Below are 20,749 nucleotides of genomic sequence, written 5' to 3'. Positions count from 1 at the left end.
AAGAGTCCATGGCAAATGCTCGGGCAGAGTTTCACATTCTCAGCGCAATACCAACTAAAGATTTCGATAGAGTCGGAGAGTACAAAAGCACGAAAGAACTTTGGGAAAAGTTCTTAATGCTCTATGAAGAACCGGTTGAAGTCGTCTCCTCAATAGACATCGAGCCGTCATCAGAAGAATCCGAGACGGAAGAAATTACCAAGACAGCCCCAACAGCCGAAGTACAGCCCGAGATCGATGAAGGGGGAGAACCTACGGCCAAAAAGGTAAGTCAGGTATGGTCTCCATCTTCTAATCAATTGGTTAAACCAGTCGAAAAGCTGCCTAAAGATTTTTTTGAATTAGAAATTGATTCATCAAAAGAGATTTTCGGTTCAGAAAAACTTTTGTATAACAAATCTTGCAAACTAGATTCTTGCGAATTAAGTACTTTATCAAAAGATTTATTTCCAAATATGTTATCGAAAGATTTTTTCGGATAAGAGATCGATTGTTAAAAGATTTTTGCAAGTTAGAATTTTTGTCGTCAAATTCTTGCAAATCACAAAATAGTCTTTCGAACGAATTTTGCACCTTTCCGAAAGAACTTCTTATATTGTCAAAAAATTTTATCAAGTTAAAATTTATGCTATTCAAATATTTTTGTGAAGTAAAAATTCAAAAAATAGAAATTAACATGATACAAATTTTTACATGTTTAATACTTGCGATTTTAAATCTGAAAAAGATTGATTTAAGAAATTATGATAAGTTAAAATGGAAATTTAAAACTTTCTGATAAATAGAATTAAGAACTAAATAAATAATTAAATGCATAGAAATTTTTTTTTAATGTTTAAATTTTCTTGCATAAAAGTCTTTTTGGGCTTAGAAAGTTTTTTTAAAATTAGAAACTTTTCAAAAAGCTATTGTTGACTTAGAAATATTTTAACAGATAACTTTTCAAAATTTTCTATGTCTTTAAACCCTTAGAATTTTATACCCCATTTTATTGTGATCAAAGGGGGAGAAGGAAAGTATAAGTCTAGGGGGAGGTACAAATTGAAAATTAAAAATTTCTGAAATTTAATTTTTTCTATCTTGTTGCACATTATTGCAATAAATTGTTTAATTTCATATCTATTTTTGACCCTAGCTTAACTTGGGTTGATCACACCAAAAAGGGGGAGATTGTTGGAACCCCAAGGTTGTTTTGGTGTGATCAACAAGTTAAGTTAGGTCCTGCGTTGTTTCTAACCTTGTGTCTAAGTGTGCAGGAGCTTAGGAGCACAGGTACTCGAGCGGAAGACGCAGCTAGCGAGAAGGACGGCACGCTGTGCGTCCGAGGGACGAGGTGCTGCGGAAGAGTACACCGGCGGACGAGAAGGAAGTGCGCGCGGTGGTTCTGAGGTACGAAAGCCGGAGCGGAAGATTGCTCAGGGAGCAAGAGACGCAGCTAGCGCGAAGGTCAGCACGGGGTGCGACCGAGGGACGAAGTTTGCGGATGAGTACGCTGGTGGACGAGAAGGGACACGCGGTAATTCCGAGGGACGAGAAGCCGGAGGGAAGCACGCTCGAGAAGACCGGAAGATGGGTTCGGGTGAGCCCTATTCCGGATGTCAGAGATCACCCAAGCAAGCAGAGCCGGAGCAGAAAGACCCAGACCAGAGGCGAGCTGAACCGGAGAAGAGAGCACGGACCAAAAGTCAACTGGGTTGACTTTTGGCTCCGGGGTGCCCGGAGCTGTCCGGGGCGCCCGGAACCCTTCCAGGCGCCCCGACCAAGGCTATAAATATAGCCTTGGTCCAGAAGCTTTTCAACAATCACGATCATTCTATTTCCAAACACTTGTATGCTTTAGTTGTAGTTAAGCTTCTGTTTTCTGTGGCTTCTCCGCCTGAAGGAGTTTTTGAGCTTAATCTTCCTTGGATTAACAACCACATCGGTTGTAACCAAGTAAACATCTGGTGCCTCGTCTTTTCTTTTATGCTTCTATTTATCTGCTTAATTCATTTTACAAGTGTTAGCTTAATCGTTCGAGGAAGGGTTGTTTGTTTTTAATTGACAGGTTATTTACCAACCCTTCTAGCCGGCCCAACGGTCCTACAAAAACTATCACGGGATCCAACAGGTCTTACTCATTAATTATCTTGTCAACCTTAAATTACCTCAAACACCATGAATTTTGTATGCCACGTTAGTGTAGACGTATTCAAATTCAATTGTTTGTAAGAGGAGGCATTACCCATTTTATTTTGTCAACCTAACTTTATGACAAATAAAATTACCTTAAACACCGTGAATTTTGTATGCCACGTTAGTGTGGACGTATACAAATTCAAACATTTGTAAGAGGGGGATTTTACCTATCTTTATGACAAATTAATAGTTGGTATTTCTTTGGTCACGCAAAACAATAGCAGTGACTCTGTTGGGGAGGATACTATTGAATGCGTCTAAGTGTATACCATTACTTGATTCTTAGTCCATTAAATAGGATTGTGCCCCTTCAGTTGGAGAAGATCACACGCTCCTAAATAATTTCCTATAACCATCCATAAAGGAAATTTGATCTAGTGATCCACAACAAACCCATCCGTTGTGGAGGGAGGCACTCAGAGCCAACACGCAAGCTTGTTGCATCACTTATAAACCAGTAATGGAGACCGTGGAATTTATTTAAAAATCTCTCTCCCACTTAGTTATTTAAGGTGAGGAATTTTAACCTATGCTAGCATACATCACATGCATACACACATATCACAGTAAATAAAAGCAATAAATATGGAAATTAATTTTTCCAACTATTACGGCCTTTTCTGTCACTGTTCTCCATGTGCTCCAACCCTAGCTGCTGCCATCTTTAGCTACCGTCATCGGGTCGAGTTGTCGCATCTATCTTGCTTCTTATTCCGCTGTGCCTCTGGTCTTCCAATAGCACCACGCCTCGCAAAGATACGATCCGCGACAAAAATAGAATTTTACATATATCGATCCTATATTCCACGAAGGAATGTACATGTAATCTAGATCGAAAATAAATTTCTAAAATCCTAGAGCTAATACAGCTCCTGCTGTATTAGTTACATACAATCATGCACACACAAAAATAATGCCCTTGACATGTCCAAGGGTCAAATCACACACAATATCTATATGCCATAATAGTTGGAGCCTGCAACCAAAGAGTTAGCATATCCTACTATTATCCTGCCTAAATTATGTATGACATGTGCATAATTAAATTGAAAACCAAACACACAGAGGCAAACCCTAGCTCTGATACCAATTGTTGCGCCCAAAGGATGTCCACATATCTCCACAATGGCATGATATTGTCCACTTTGGGCCTAGGCCCTCATGGTTTTACTCTTGGGCTCTACCCAAAAGGTCTCGTACCAATGGAGATATCTTGCATCCTTTTAACCCCATGATCTTTACCAAATCTTTTCAATGTGGGACTTTGATTGAACCCCAACACCTAATTCCTAGAATATTCAAAATAGTTGGATCCATATAACGTGTACACATAATCTTTCTATTAACAAGAATATCAAATCTAGATTTATGATCTTCATTTCTAAAAATAATATTGAATTCATTGTCGTTATCTTCGTCGCGTGAAATCCTCTTTCCTTTGCCCTTTGTGACATTTTCCTTTCCTTTTTCCTTTATTGGCTCCCTTCCACCGCTTGATCCATCACTTCCTTTACGAAATTTCGTCAAAAGATTAGACATGATGTGAAGTTCAAAGCAGGGAAAGGCTTTGTGATTTGAGAAGTAAGATCTCAAGAGAATAGATCTTGAGAAATGAGATCTTAGGAATGGAGGTAATTAGATATTGAAGATAGGAGAAGAAAATTACTATTTAGATCTAGATCTAAGATAGTTTGTGGATAAAAATAGAATAGAGATCTAGATTTGGGAGTTTGAAGAAGATAGGTTGATGATTAGAAAGGGTTGAGAGAGGAGGGTGTGTAGCCGACACGTCCTAGACACGCCCATGTCTTATAGACACGGCCAAGGTAGGGTTGCTCTACACGCCCTTGTAGATCTACACGCCCCAAGGTGCCTCCTTCTCGAGTATGTCCACACGGCCGTGCCAAATGGAACGGGCAATGTAGGCTTCCTCTCGGCTTCTTTTGCACGACCATGTGTGATGCACGGTCGAATTCTTTTCCTTCTTGATTTAGCCTCACACGGCCGTGTCTAAGACACGGTCGAATCCTCCTTCTTCTCGAGAATTCTTACACGACCGTGTATGGGACACGAGCAATGCAGCTTTCTTTACTGGAATCTTCACACGGTCGTGCCTGGTACACAGTCGAGCATGACTCCTCCTCGGGTAAGTTCACACGACCCGTGTATGGCACACGACCGTGTACTCCTCCTCTTCTATAGACTTAATACGACCGTGTCTAGTACACGACCGAGCTCTATTTAGCTCAACTTAGATGATTTTCTCCATTTCTGACTTCTCCCATGCTTCCATGCCCATGAAATAATCACAGACAGCTCATGGAAGCAAAATACAACCTGAAAACAAACAACAACAATGAAATAAAAATACTAACTGATGAAAAGAAAACTTGAATTAAAACTAACTAAAGAAACCCTTGGGTTGTCTCCCAAGAAGCGCTTGTTTAAGGTCTTTAGCTCAACCGATTCCCATTTTCTTTTCGTTTTCTTACCCTTGGAGGGCAAATGTATTTTTCATTTTTATGGGAGACCTTCTCCCAACATCACTTGCTGGATCATGTACCTCGTATGATGACCTCCCGTGAGGATGGAAATTCCAATCCTCTAGCTCGTAAGCGTCTACCCCGCTGCAAACACTTACTAAAAGAGAAGAAACATGGTTAGAAGAATTAGACAAATCATACTCCAGCCTTTCCTTACTGATTATCAATGAAAGCTTATGGTTTTTGACATCAATTATTGCTCCAGCTGTAGCAAAGAATGGTCTTCCTAATATGATTGGAATCTTCAGATCTTCAACCATGTCAAGTACCACAAAATCTGTGGGAATTATGATTCCACCAACTTCTACCGGCACATCCTCTATAATACCCATAGGATACCTGCAAGAGTGGTCAGCTAATTGTAGTGCCCTAGTAGTAAGTTTAAAATTTTTGAGACCTAATTTATTACAAATTAAATATGGAATGGGGCTAACACTTGTCCCAAATCACAAAAAGCTTTTCCTATAAATTCAGCTCCTATATTGCAATGAATATAAAAGCTCCCAAGATCTTTAAGCTTTGGGGAAGTGTTCTTTTCAAACAAAGCACTACATTCCTCAGTTAGAGCAATGGTCTCAATGTCTCCTCTTCTTCTTTTATTTGACATGATGTCCTTCAGGAATTTGGCAAACTTTGTCATTTGTAAGATTGCATCAATTAAAGGAACTTCAACACAAATCTCCTTAACTTTTTCCAAAAATCTGCCAAAGTCTTCATCTTTTTTCAGCATAACTAATCTTTGAGGAAAAGGGACTACTTGATTTTGTGGGTTAATTGGAAGAGTCTCTTCAATCTTATTGGTACTCTCCTCTTCATCCTGAATTTAAATAGGTTCAAGTGCTAGAGGAGAGAGCTCTTCTTCAGTTTTTATCCCTTTTGGAGCAGTCACTTGAGAATCCCCGAAGGTCTGTTCACTCCTAAGTTCAATTTAATTGCAGTGCTCCATAGGATTAACATCAGGTTTTCCAGGAAATTGTCCTGGTGCTCTTGAAGATAAAGAAGCTAACTGGGAAATTTGGCTATCTAAACTTTTCTGATGCTTGTTAGAATTATCCATTCTCTGAGTTAACTTCAAGATATCTTGCTTCATTTCATTTTGACTGGAAATAATTTTGTAATGACCCCACCCTCCTCCCTACTAGTCTGTGAGGGTGGGACCGCTACAGGACTACTAACTATACTTAACTAAAGTTGTTCACATGAAAATATCTATGCTTAAAACTCTCAAAAACTACAATTTAGTAGCAGTTGCAACCATACATGACTCATCTCAACATACTACTCAAGTATATGCTTACAACTAAAACATATCAGTTTGTATATGTATGCCACAGTGATATAACTCAAAACTCAAAGCAAACAATATGTAACAGCGGAAAACATAAATAACTCAATTTATAGAACTAATGTGCTCAACAATTAAAAGGAAGAGTTCTAAACATAACATATCCAATGAGCAAATCTAACAACATGAAAAAATAGTTCCAACATTCTGAATACAAAATCTTAATAAATTTTTAAGCTAAGTCCCGAGGCTTCCATAGTCCAAACATCACACATCCATCCATACCTCCTTGTCGCCCTCCTTCGCTATAGCTTTTCCTTTCCTTTATCTGCAGTAAGAGGAAATGCAACTATAAGCAAAATGCTTAGTAAGCGCTATCTAACTCACAAAACTCGAATATGCATGTGAGTAGGAAGAAATCTAAAAACTGAATGCTTAAAAGAACATACTACTCATGCTCATCCAATAGCAAAAGAAACAAAACATACTGAAATGCTAAACATATAAAACTGCTCATGCTCATCTAACAACAGTATGAAAATCTAAACAACATGCTAGCATAAAAGAAACTAAACTTGCTGAATTTTAAACTTATGTGAAGCTTATTTCACTTGTTTAAAAACTTATACTTTTATACTTCAAAATAATAATCTTTTGGGCCCAGACTTAGTACCATTGCGCGCTCCCTAATAGCAACTGGGTAGCGAGCCACCAGTCCTACGAGGGTAAAGACCTTGGTCTTATCAGGGCCGAGACCTCGGAAATGGTCACTTGGATTTGTTTAATGACAACCTCGGAAGTCGGGTACTAGCCTCTTCAAGTAAAATACTTGTTCTTGTTAATACTTCTAATAAAGGAATGCTTCTTTAAAAACTGAAATGTTTAAATAAATTCTAACATTGAAATGCTTAAATAAAAATCTGCATACAAAGCTTTAACAAAAATCTGCATACAAAGCTTAACGAAAATCTGCATACTAACTTAACAAAAATCTGCATACTATACTAATCAAAATTCTGCATACTATGCTAACAAAAAATCTGCATACCAACTTAACAAAATTCTGCATACTATGCTAACTGCATACTACGCTAATCAAAATTCTGCACTATAAGCTCCACAAAAATCTACACTATAAACTCTAAAGGGATGTTCGTGCCCTTTTACAACACAAACCGAAACCCTCCATCCTTCTGTTCAGTGCCATGGTAAGGAAACAAAAGCACCCAAAATGCTACACATCATTCCTCCTGTTCAGTGCTACGGCTACATAAGGATATTCACATCTATTGACCAGAATTAAACAATTTGGGTCTACATACTAAAGAGAAGAAAATCATCCATACTAAGCTTCATGGCTGTTCTTGTTCGGGTTTAACAGAAAACCTATAGCAGAAATACTATAACACATACAGTAAGTTCAAAACCACATGTATGAGGAAACTAATAGCAAAAGATAACTACATATCAAACCTAAACAATTCCCCTTTCGTTTCCTTAATGAAACTCATGGCAGAACATCAAGTACTTTGCTTCCTACATCATACTTTGGAAAAACAAGAAGAATCAACTTCCAAAAGCTACTCCTACCACAAGTGAGAAGCACTTACCTTCGTGCTTGGACTTACAACCCGGAAACAGCTTCTAGGGTTTCGGATAGCTCGAATTTCCAACCTTTTCTTCGTGCCTACGAATTCCCTCGATGAGAAGGTCTCTAATCTGTGAAGAGCTCACGGGATTTGTCCTTCGCCGACCGCCGGAGACGAAGCCCTAGTTTCGGCTTCATCTTCCGACCAAATCGAGACGCCGTCGCACGCGAGAGAGGGAGAAGGGAAAAGTTAGGTCACGAGCAAATAACTCAAATTCTCCTCTTAATACCCAAATATTTATGTTATCTATTACCACATAAATATATTTCGTCCTCTCTTTGATCAGCATGGCCCTGCTGGGTTCTTGGTCATCACACTTCGCTTAAGTCTCGGATTGGGTCGGAGGTCGCGGGTTCGAACTTCGGCCGAACCTCTTTATTTTTTTGAAACTTCTTTCTTTTGGTAAAAATATCAAACGAACTCCGAAAATTGTATAAAAATACTCTAAAAATCTCTAGAATATTTCTAAAGCATTTCTAAATATTTTTAAGCACTATTATGACTTGTAATGAGGAAATTTGGGTTGTTACAATTCCCCATACCTTATAAAAAGTTCGTCCTCGAACTTAGAATAATTCTGAATATTTCTGTCTCATACTGTCCTCACGCTCCCAAGTAGCTTCCTCTTTGGTTCTGCCAGATGACCTTCACTAGTGGTACCTCTTTGTTCCTTAGTCTCTTAACTTCTCTGTCCACTATATGTGTAGGTCTGCTCTCATAGCTAAGATCCTCCTGGATCTTCACTGACTATAGCTGAATCACTTGGCTAGGGTCGTGGAAACACTTCTTTAGCATGGAGACATGAAATACATTATGTATTGCTGACATGTCTTGAGGTAAGTTCAGCTTGTAAGCTACCTTCCCAATCCTTTCTATGATCAGGTAGGGTCCTACGTAGCGGGGACTTAACTTGTCTTTCTTGCCAAATCTCATCACTCCCTTCATCGGAGCAACTTTGAGAAAGAATGAATCCCCTACTTGGAATTCAAGTGGCCTACGGCATGCATCAGCATAACTTTTCTGTCTACTCTGGGCAGTCTCAATTCTCTGTCTGATCTTCTGAATAGCCTGAGTGGTTTCATCTATCATCTCGGTCTGCCTGCCCAATTCTGATTCCATCTCTTTTCTTTCTCCAGCCTCCAACCAGCATATAGGTGATCTACACTTCCGGCCATACAATGCTTCGTAAGGTGCCATCTTGATAGTGGCCTGGTAGTTATTGTTGTAGGGGAATTCAGCGAAATACAGATACTTGCACCAACTGCCCTTAAAATCCAATGCACAAACCCTGAGCATGTCTTCTAAAATCTGATTTACTCGTTCTGTCTGTCCATCAGTCTAGGGATGGAAGGCTGTGCTGAACTTGAGTTTGGTGCCTAGTGCATTCTGAACACACTCCCAAAAATGAGAGGTGAAGCACACATCCCTATCGGAAACAATCGACTTCGGGACTCCATGAAGTCTGATCACTTCCTTAACATATAGCTGTGCCAACTGCTCTATAGAGTGGGACACCTTGATGGCTAGAAAGTGGGCAGACTTGGTCAATCTGTCCACTATCACCCATATAGCATCATATCCATTAGTGGTTCTTGGAAGACTTGTTATAAAGTCCATGGATATTTTTTCTCACTTCCACTCTGGTATTGGGAGAGGTTGTAGAACTCCTCCTGGTCTCTGGTGCTCTGCTTTGACCCTCTGACATGTCAGGTAGGTATTGACATATTTTGCAACATCTCTCTTGAGTCCAGACTGTTGGTTGCTACTCGGAAAACCTAGAGGTTCCACTGTACAAAAATTTTGTACAAAGGTCTGAACCTTTTCCTAGCTACCATGTGTTCTTTTAAATTAAATTTTGGATCACCTGCGGAACTTAACACGTTTGATCCAAAACTTAATTTATTTGTTCCTTTTGGTTTTGACTTGGATCTCCTGCGGAACTTAACACGTTCGACCCAAATCACCTTAAGTTATTAATTCCATTAAATATTAATTTCCATAATTGGTTCTCAGTACTGACGTGGCGAGGCACATGACCTTCTTGGATATGGGAGCAACCACCACCGACTAGACAAAACCTTTTATAGAAAGCTAATATTTAATTTCCTAAAATAACTTTAGGTTAACCAAAAAGAACAATCAAATCACAAGGAAAAGAAATAAACATAAGAACACTACATCGAAAATAAATTTGAAATACTAGAATCGTAAGCCTCTTGTATTTGGTATTTTTTCCAAAAATAACTAGTATGATGCGGAAAGGAAAATTACTAGTTATACCTTCTAGAAAGACCTCTTGATCTTCTACCGTATTCCTCTTCTAACCTCGGACGTTGTGTGGGCAACGAGCTTCCGAGATGAGAAACCACCAATGCACCTTCTTCTCCTCCTAGCTAGGTTCGGCGAAAACAAGAGCTTTACCAAGGATGAAGAAAACCACTAACCAAGCTCCAAGGGATGCAAGCTTTCTCTCCTTCTTCTTCTTCTTCTCCAAGTAGAATCCGGCCACCACAAGAGCACCAAGCCAAGAAAGAGGTTTCGGCCACCACAAAGAGGAAGAGAGGAAGAAGATGGCCGGCCACACCAAGGAATAAGAGAGGGAGAAAAATAATAGAGGTGTAACCTATGAAGGCACCCCCACCCCTTCTTTTATATTCCTTGGCTTTGGCAAATTAGGAAATTTAATTACAATAAAATTTTCTTAATTTTCCTTGACATGAATTAATTGAGAAAAATAAAATAAAATTTCCTAATTAAACTTATAATGGTCGGCCACATCATAGAGAGACAAATTAGACAAGTTTCAATCAACAAATTAAAACTTCCTAATTTGTTTCTGGAAATTTTAAAAATAAAATTTCTCTTCAAAAATCCCTTCATGGTTGATAAAAAGAAATTCCTATAATTTTAATTTTTAACATGTGAATAATTTTCAAAGAGAAAATAAAATATCTTTCCAATCTACAAATAAGGAAAGAGATCTAATCTCTTTCTTTAATCTTTTGTAGATCCTTTTAAGAGAGATATTTTAATTTTAATTCTCTTTAATAAATTATATCTTCCACATAATAAAAAATTAAAATTAAAATTCTTTTTAATTTCATTATGGTCGGCCCCCTCTAGCTTGGGTTCAAGCTAGGGCCGGCCACCCATAAACCAAGCTTAGGCCGACCCTAGCTTGATTCCCAAGCTAGCTTGGTCGGCCCCCTTTAGGTGGGTATAGAAGGTGGGTATAGGTGGGTATAGTACTCTATCAATAAGAGGTTACGATAGGGACTGAGAAGAGGAATTGGTTTTGGTCTCCCAATAAAATTAAGCATCCCGTGCTCGCCCCGAACACACAACTTAATTTTATCAATAATAATTCATTCCACTAGAGAACTATTATTGAACTACCGCACCAATCCCAATTTACATTTTTGGGCTCCTTCTTATTATGAGTGTGTTAGTCTCCCTGTGTTTAAGATATCGAATGTCCACTAATTAAGTGAGTTACTGACAACTCATTTAATTAATATCTTAGTCCAAGAGTAGTACCACTCAACCTTATCATCATGTCGGACTAAGTCCACCTGCAGGGTTTAACATGGCAATCCTTATGAGCTCCTCTTGGGGGCATTATCAACCTAGTATCTCTAGGACACAGTTTCCTTCTATAATCAAAAATACACACTATAAGTGATATCATTTCCCAACTTATCGGGCTTATTGATTCATCGAACTAAATCTCACCCATTGATAAATTAAAGAAATAAATATCAAATATATGTGATTGTTATTATATTAGGATTAAGAGCACACACTTCCATAATAACTGAGGTCTTTGTTCCTTTATAAAGTCAGTATAAAAGAAACGACCTCAAATGGTCCTACTCAATACACTCTGAGTGTACTAGTGTAATTATATAGTCAAGATAAACTAATACCTAATTACACTACGACCTTCTAATGGTTTGTTCCTTTCCATTTTGGTCGTGAGCTACTGTTTATAATTTATAAGGTACTGATAACATCATCTTCTGCATGTGACACCACATACTATGTTATCTACAATATAAATTAATTGAACAACTACAAACAAATGTAGATAAATTGACTAAATGTGATTCTTTATTCAACATAAATGTTTACAAAAGCTTAGGCTTTCAGTATACACTCCAACACAGACCACCAGAATCTCTGCTTCAAATCTTGATACATCTTGGTAGAACCAGGATGCATGGAGTATGGTGTACTATGAGCTTCTTCTACTATCTTCTTTCTCAATTCCTCATCATTGGAGACACAAAGGCGACTCCCCTGATAGAGAATTCCACTGTCTGACACCCGAAACTCTGAATTTTCTTCTTTTTGTATCCCTTGCTTGATCTTCTGGATATCTGGATCTTCACTTTGCTTTCTCTATATATCCTCAAGCAAGGTTGACTCTAAGGTCAATGCAGAGAGTTGCCCATAAATAATTTCAACTCCAAAATCTGACAATTCCTTCTGCAGTGGCAGTATTAATGATGACAAGTGCATCAGAGTTGCACTGAACTTTCGACTTAGTGCATCCGCCACTTTGTTAGCTTTACCTGGGTGGTAGAGGATTTCACAGTCATAATCTTTAACCAACTCTAGCCACCTGTGCTGTCTCATGTTTAAGTCTTTCTGAGTAAAGAAATACTTCAAGCTCTGATGGTCGGTGAAGATTCTGCACTGAACCCCATACAAATAATGTCGCCAGAGTTTTAGTGCAAAGACCACAGCTGTCAGCTCAAGATCATGAGTGGGGTAATTCTTCTCATAATCTTTGAGTTGTCTGAAAGCATAAGCTATAACCTTCCCTTCTTGCATGAGAATAGCTCCAAGGTCCATCTTGGAAGCATCACTGTAGATGTCAAAACTCTTGTCACTCTCTGGAACAGTCAGAATAGGAGCACTGGTCAATCTCTTCTTCAATGCTTGGAAACTTTGCTCACATTTGTCTGACCATTCAAACTTCTTGTTCTTCCTAGTTAGGGTTGTTAGTGGAGAGGCTATCCTGGAAAAGTCCTCCACGAATTTCCTGTAATATCCAGCTAAACCAAGGAAGCTTCTGATCTCCCTGGCGTTCTTGGGTCTACACCAGTTATTGACCGCTTATATTTTGGCAGGATCCACCTGGATACCTTCTTTAAACATAATGTGACCTAGAAACGCCACCTGCTCTAACCAGAACTCGCATTTTGAGAATTTGGCATAAAACTGCTTTTGCTGAAGGGTCTGCAGTACTATTCTCAAGTGTGTGTCATGCTCCTCTGGGGTTCTTGAATAGATCAGAATGTCGTCGATGAACACGATGACAAATTTGTCAAGGTATTCTCTGAACACTCTGTTCATTAAGTCCATGAAGACTACAGGTGCATTAGTCACTCCAAAAGACATGACTATAAACTCGTAGTGTCCATATCTGGTCCTGAAAGCTGTTCTGGGTATATCACTTTCTTTCACTTTCAACTGTTGGTATCCAGAGCGCAGGTCTATCTTAGAGAACACTGTTTCCCCCTTTAACTGATCAAATAGATCATCTATTCTGGGAAGAGGGTACTTGTTCTTAATTGTCACTTTGTTCAGTGCTCTATAATCGATGCACATCCGCATAGATCCGTCTTTCTTCTTAATGAACAACACTAGAGCTCCCCATGGTGAATGACTAGGGCGAATGAAACCTTTGTCAAGTAGCTCCTGGAGTTGTTCTTGTAGCTCTTTCAGTTCTGCTGGAGACATTCGGTACGGAGCTTTTGAAATTGGACCGGTATCAGGAACCAACTCAATTTCAAACTCCACTTCTCTGTTGGGAGGTAGTCCAGGTAGCTCTTCTGGAAATACCTTTGGGTACTCACAGACTACCCGAACATCTTCCTGCTTGGGTCCTTTTTGTTCTTCTGTATTCACAATGTGCGCAAGAAAACCAGTACACCCTTTAGCTAACATCTAGTGAGCTGTGAGGGAAGAGAGGAATTTCTGGGTCTTCCTCTTCAGCACTCTCGTAAACTCAAAGGATGGTTCACCTTCTGGGCTGAAAATCACTTTCCTTCTGCGGCAGTCCACCGAAGCACTGTACTTGCTGAGAAAATCCATACCCAGAATGACATCGAAATCTTGCATCGTAAGGACTACTAGATCCATATATAGCTCTCGGTCTGAAATTCTGACTGGTACAGCCCGAAGCCACTGGTTGGACTCCATGACTTCCCAGAAGGTAGGGTTGTCAAGAACTTGGAGTTCATGCTCTCTGTTACGACCGTGGAGGCACTGGCAACTTCCTCTTTAGTGAGGGAGAATACTCTGGCACTGGCTGGAACTGGTGGGGCCTCCAACCTTCCTTGACTGAGCTGAGGTCCATCCAGAGTTGCAGGCATGTAATGTAACTGAGGCTTGTACCCGTATTGCGCTGCCTGTTGCTGAGGTGCTTTGAGCTTGTTAGGACACGCCTTAGCTAGGTGTCCTTTTTGACCACACAAATAACATCCAGTCATACCCAAAAGACAGGCTCCTGGATGTAGTCTCCCACATTTAGGGCAGGGAGGGAACTTGGCCTGCTTGTCTACTGGACCTCCCTTTTGGCTGCCTCCTGTATTCCATCGTTTCCTTTTGTTATCTTTGCCCTTCCAATTCTGCTTACTTGCCTGGGGCTTCTGACTCCCTATTGTCTTGTCCTCTATCTTGACTGGCTTGAGTTGCGTTTGTTGTGCCTTGATGCTGTTCAGATAGTGCTCAGCAACTAATGTCCTGCTGACCAACTCTTCACCAGTCTGTGGCCGGTGAGTTCCACTACTCACTTTAAGTGCTATTTCTGGCTTTTCAAAGTAAAATATCTTAATTACTTCTTCTTTAAATGCCTTGGCATTTTAACAAACACCTTGTGTGTCAAAATCCCTAAAGTCTTGACTTTGGGATCTACTTAAGGCCTTGGCTTTTTTCTTTCTTTTCTTTATCTTTCTTATACTTTTCTTAAACTCAAAATACTGATAGGGTATTTTTTTTTTCCATATGCATCTATAATTGAAACTAACTAGGTAACACACAATCATGCATAGAACACAAAATAAATCTGCACATACAATATTTCTACGACGAGAAATTAACGGAAAATACCTCTTACTACAGGTGAGCAGTACTTCTAAACATTTCTCTATACTGCACATAAATAATAAAGGAAAACATTTATAGAAAGTATAAATACATTCTTACTTGAAGATGGCAAGGTTGATGCTGATGTGTGTGTGATGCTGGAGAATTGGGACTGCTCTGATACCAACTTGTAACGACCCCACCCTCCTCCCTACTAGTTTGTGAGGGTGGGACCACTACTGGACTACTAACTATACTTAACTAAAGTTGTTCACATGAAAATATCTATGCTTAAAACTCTCAAAAACTGCAATTTAATAGCAGTTACAACCATACATGACTCATCTCAACATACTACTCAAGTATATGCTTACAACTAAAACATATCAGTCTGTATATGCATGCCACAGTGATACAACTCAAAACTCAAAGCAAACAATATGTAACAGCGGAAAACATAAATAACTCAATTTATGGAACTAATGTGCTCAACAATTAAAAGGAAGAGTTCTAAACATAACATATCCAATGAGCAAATCTAACAACATGAAAAAATAGTTCCAACATTCTGAATACAAAATCTTAATAAATTTTTAAGCTAAGTCCCGAGGCTTCCATAGTCCAAACATCACACATCCATCCATACCTCCTTGTCGCTCTCCTTCGCTATAGCTTTTCCTTTCCTTTATCTGCAGTAAGAGGAAATACAACTATAAGAAAAATGCTTAGTAAGCGCTATCTAACTCACAAAACTTGAATATGCATGTGAGTAGGAAGAAATCTAAAAACTGAATGCTTAAAAGAACATACTACTCATGCTCATCTAATAGCAAAATAAACAAAACATACTGAAATGCTAAACATATAAAGTCGCTCATGCTCATCTAACAACAGTACGAAAATCTAAACAACATGCTAGCATAAAAGAAACTAAACTTGCTGAATTTTAAACTTATGTGAAGCTTATTTCACTTGTTTAAAATCTTATACTTTTATATTTCAAAATAATAATCTTTTGGGCCCAGACTTAGTACCATTACGCGCTCCCTAATAGCAACTGGGGTAGCAAGCCACCAGTCCTACGAGGGTAAAGACCTTGGTCTTACCAGGGCCGAGACCTCAGAAACGGTCACCTGGATTTGTTTAGCGACAACCTCGGAAGTCGGGTACTAACCTCTTCAAGTAGAATACTTGTTCTTGTTAATACTTCTAATAAAGGAATACTTCTTTAAAAACTGAAATGTTTAAACAAATTCTAATATTGAAATGCTTAAACAAAAATCTGTATACAAAGCTTTAACAAAAATCTGCATACAAAGCTTAACGAAAATCTGCATACTAACTTAACAAAAATCTGCATACTATGCTAATCAAAATTTTGCATACTATGCTAACAAAAAATCTGCATACCAACTTAACAAAATTATGCATATTATGCTAATCAAAATTCTGCATACTATGCTAACAAAATTCTACATACTATGCTAATCAAAATTCTACACTATAAGCTCCACAAAAATCTGCACTATAAACTCTAAAGGGATGTTCGTGCCCTTTTACAACACAAACTGAAACCATCCATCCTTCTGTTCAGTGCCATGGTAAGGAAACAAAAGCACCCAAAATGCTACACATCATTCCTCCTGTTCAGTGCTACGGCTACATAAGGATATTCACATCTATTGACTAGAATTAAACAATTTGGGTCTGCATACTAAAGAGAAGAAAATCATTCTTACTAAGCTTCATGGTTGTTCTTGTTCGGGTTTAACAGAAAACCTATAGCAGAATTGCTATAACACATAAAGTAAGTTCAAAACCACATGTATGAGGAAACTAATAGAAAAAGATAACTACATATCAAACCTAAACAATTCCCCTTTCGTTTCCTTAATGAAACTCACGGCAGAACATCAAGTACTTTGCTTCCTACATCATACTTCGGAAAAACAAGAAGAATCAACTTCCAAAAGCTACTCCTACCGCAAGTGAGAAGCACTTACCTTCGTGCTTGGACTTACAACCCAGAAACAGCTTCTAGGGTTTCGGATAGCTCGAATTTCCAACCTTTTCTTCGTGCCTACGGATTCCCTCGATGAGAAGGTCTCTAATCCGTGAAGAGCTCACGAGATTTGTCCTTCGCCGGCCGCCGGAGACGAAGCCCTAGTTTCGGCTTCGTCTTCCGCCCAAATCGAGCCGCCGTCGCACGCGAGAGAGGGAGAAGGGAAAAGTTAGGTCACAAGCAAATAACTCAAATTCTCCTCTTAATACCCAAATATTTCTGTTATCTATTACCACATAAATATATTTCATCCTCTTTTTGATCAGTACGGCCCTGTTGGGTTCTTGGTCATCACACTTCGCTTAAGTCTCAGATCGGGTCGGAGGTCGCGGGTTCGAACCTCGGCCGAACCTCTTTATTTTTTTGAAACTTCTTTCTTTTGGTAAAAATACCAAACGAACTCCGAAAATTACATAAAAATACTCTAAAAATTCCTAAAAATCTCTAGAATATTTCTAAAGCATTTCTAAATATTTTTAAGCACTATTATGACTCGTAATGAGGAAATTTGGGTTGTTACAAATTTGCTCAAGCATTTTCTCAATTCTAGAAGATTGATAGCTTTGAGAAGGTAGTTGTTGTTGGAAATTTTATTGCCCAAGCTGGAAACTTAGCCTTACCCCCATAGATGGTCCTTGTTCTTGATTTTTTCTATAGGAAAAATTAGGATGATTCTTCCACCTAGGGTTGTATGTGTTTGAATATGGATTGTTCTGTCTCTGATTATAGCTCATGATAGCATCACATTGTTCTAATTGATTGATTTGTGCTGAGATAGCTTCTAGAGGACATGAGTCTTGAGCATTATCAAAACTCCCACGTGTTTCACAACAACATATAATGGCATTGACTGTACTAGTACTTGTTCCCATATTTTCTAGCTTCTTTGTAAGAGCATCCAGTTTTGCAAACATCATAGTGATTGCATCTACATTGAATTTCTCTGATGCCTTTGTTGGATTTGAATAAGAATAGCCTCCATTTCTTTCAGTTGCCCATTGATGATGATTATGTGCTACACTTTCAATGATATCTTCGGCCTCATCTAAACTCTTATTCATAAGTGCTCCTCCAGCAGCTGAATCTAGGGGCACCTTAGTATAGTAGTTGATGTCGTTATAAAATGTGTGCAACACTAACCACTTCTCTAATCCATGATGTAGGCATTGTCTGAGCATATTATTGTATTTATCACATGCTTCAAATAAGGATTCTGAGTCTGACTGTCTGAAGCTTACAATAAGATTTCTCATATGAGATGTCTTGCTTAGAGGATAGAACTTGTCTAAGAATTGTTGCTCACATTACTCCCAAGTGGTAATGTTATTTGGAGCTAAAAAATTCAACCATTGTTTAGCTCTACCTCGTAAAGAAAATCCAAATAATAATAATCTCACTGCTTCTGAAGGTACACCATTCATTTTCATGGTACCGCAGATTTCATAAAAAACTTCCAAGTGTTGATTAGGATCTTCATGCGGTCCTCCACCAAATTTATTTTGTTGCACCATAGTGATTATTGCAGGCTTTATCTCAAAATTATTGACTTCAATAGATGGTCTAATAATACTTGAACGAAGTCCTCTAGCATATGGTGTTGTATAATCTTTAAGTGGTTTGTTCGCTATGTTTAAGTGTTCTTGTTCTTCTTATTGTCTTTGCGAGGTTTTCCTTCTATGAAAGGTTCTATCAATTTCAGGATCAAGAGGAAATAAATCTCCTGTAAAGTTAAATCTTCGCATACACAAGAACAAGATTGCAAAATTTGATTTACAAAGAAAAGAACAAAGAACCAAAGAATTTGATTTACAAACAAAAAGAATGAAGAATGCAAAGAAAATTTAAAGAACAGAATTAGAAAATTAGTTACAAGTTAGATGTAAGAAAAACAAAGGAAAGTTTAGTCTAACTCAAATGATAATCTCTAATGTTATAGACGCAATCCCCGGCAACGGCGTCAAAAACTTATTACGTCTCCGCAAGTGTACGGATACATCGTCAGAAATATAAAAAGATATCGTATCCACAGAGACTGGTTATAATCACTAAAGATGTCACAAAACGAATTAGCTAAACAACCGAACAAGAATTACACGAACTAAAACAAAACTAGAAAATAGAAATAAAAAGGTAGTGCAGGAAACTAGGTCTTATGGAAGTTCTAGGAGATTTGGTTTCTTTGTGATACTTATCAATGTAATATGGTCTACCAACCCTATCCTCAATTGTCATGCGTTTGCAAGAAGTTGTCGGTTATCTTCTGCAGAAAACATCGGCTAGGGACATTAATCTACACCTTAAGAAACTAAATAGAAATGATCCCTATGAAGTCCATTAACGGGGTAGCCCTGTCACGACGTCCCTTGGTCATACAACATAGAAACTCATCACTAATTAATTCACATCAAGATATAGGGTACAACGCATTCAGCTATCCCTCTTCTTTGTAGATTCTTGCATCACCCTTCAAGGTGATCCCCTAAATGTCCATTAACAGGGAAGCTCTGTCACGATGCCCCTTGGTCATACAATCTAGAGAATTCCTCTACAAGATCCACAAGAATTACAAACATCCAATCAAGAATGGTAATTAGATCCAAACACAACAATCCACACAAGATTAAATTGATACAAAACATAACAACATCATTGAAACAAGAAGTTGGAAAATCCATGGATTCATACATCAATTCACATCATAAATACTCCCTCCATCCTAGAACAAGGAGATCTACTCCATGAAACAAGAGAAAAGAACCGAAGACAAGATGATCGTAAACATTTCGATCTCAATCAAGAAGATAAAGAAGAAATGCTTATCTAAAGGCGACGAGTGATCTTTGAAACTAATCCGTGCCACCGAAGTCGAATCTTGGATGGAAAACTCCTTGAAATCGCAGGATTAATGCTCAAAAGGTGAAGGAAAGCCTCAAGATTCGATCTCCCCAAAGGGAGAGCCTCCCCCCTTTCAAAGGAGGAGAAACCCTTATATAGAGCAGGGGGTTTGGGCACCACACAACTCGTGGCACGGCCGTGTGAATCTCACACGGCCTTGCTTAGTTCCCTCTCGGTTAAAGTCACACAGTCGTGTGACTCTCACACAGTCGTGCTATGCTTTGTCTTTGGCTAGCTTGCACGGTCGTGCAGATCCACACGACTTAGCCAATCCTTGTCTATGGAAGTGTCACACGGTCGTGTGGCACACACGACCTGGCAGTGCTTTGGCTCTGGAAAGGTTGCATGACCGTGTAGATCCACACGGTTGTGTTCTGGAATTGATTCATGGATGACATGGTCATGTGAATCCACACAGCCATGTCATGCTTCTTCTCTGTTGATGTTACACGGGTTGTCTGCTCCACACAGCCAAGGTCATTTTCCCTTGGCATGGTCGTGTGGTTCACATGGCTGATGTTGTCTTCCTTCACTTGCTTGTAGAGTTGGCCATGAACATCAATTCTTCTCCAAATTCGACTCCTGTAGACATAAAATGCACACGAGAAGATCTCCGAACAAAGAAGAGTAAATATGCTAAAAGTAAAGCAAAGAGTATGAAAATGCATAGATAAAGCATGCGTAAAACATGTGAATGTGTGTCAAAACATGCTAAACAAGTGTATACAATCTACGCACATCATCCAGCTACTACTCTCTCGAGTGGTCGAGCGTGCGGTCCTGGTCAACGACTCTCTCGACCGCAAGGGAGAATTCATCATTGACATGCATGTAATGATATGATGCGCAAAATACAATAGTCATCATATACATATAAATAGGAATCAGGTATGCTACATGAATCTAGCATGCTCAATACGGTACATAAATAAACAATAATCAAAGCATACAAGGTTGGTATCTAATATCTGCTAAATATTATAGATGGCAACAAGAGACTGCATGGATATAGAAATGAATATCTCAAAGGTTTGAGTGGAAG

The 20,749-nt window shown here is 38.8% G+C and overlaps 1 non-coding gene across 1 annotated transcript; it reads left to right on the top strand.

Annotated features, from left to right (window-relative positions):
- Positions 1-17,961: 17,961 nt before the first annotated feature.
- LOC121998968 lies at positions 17,962-18,068 on the top strand. Its single transcript, XR_006116744.1, has one exon. It is a non-coding gene; the product is annotated as a small nucleolar RNA R71 (small nucleolar RNA).
- Positions 18,069-20,749: the final 2,681 nt, after the last annotated feature.

This window comes from Zingiber officinale, chromosome 6A, assembly GCF_018446385.1.
Source record: "Zingiber officinale cultivar Zhangliang chromosome 6A, Zo_v1.1, whole genome shotgun sequence".
Classification (NCBI taxonomy): Eukaryota; Viridiplantae; Streptophyta; class Magnoliopsida; order Zingiberales; family Zingiberaceae; genus Zingiber; species Zingiber officinale.
Note: the sequence above shows the minus strand (reverse complement) of the source record. Positions and strands in the feature narration are given on the sequence as shown.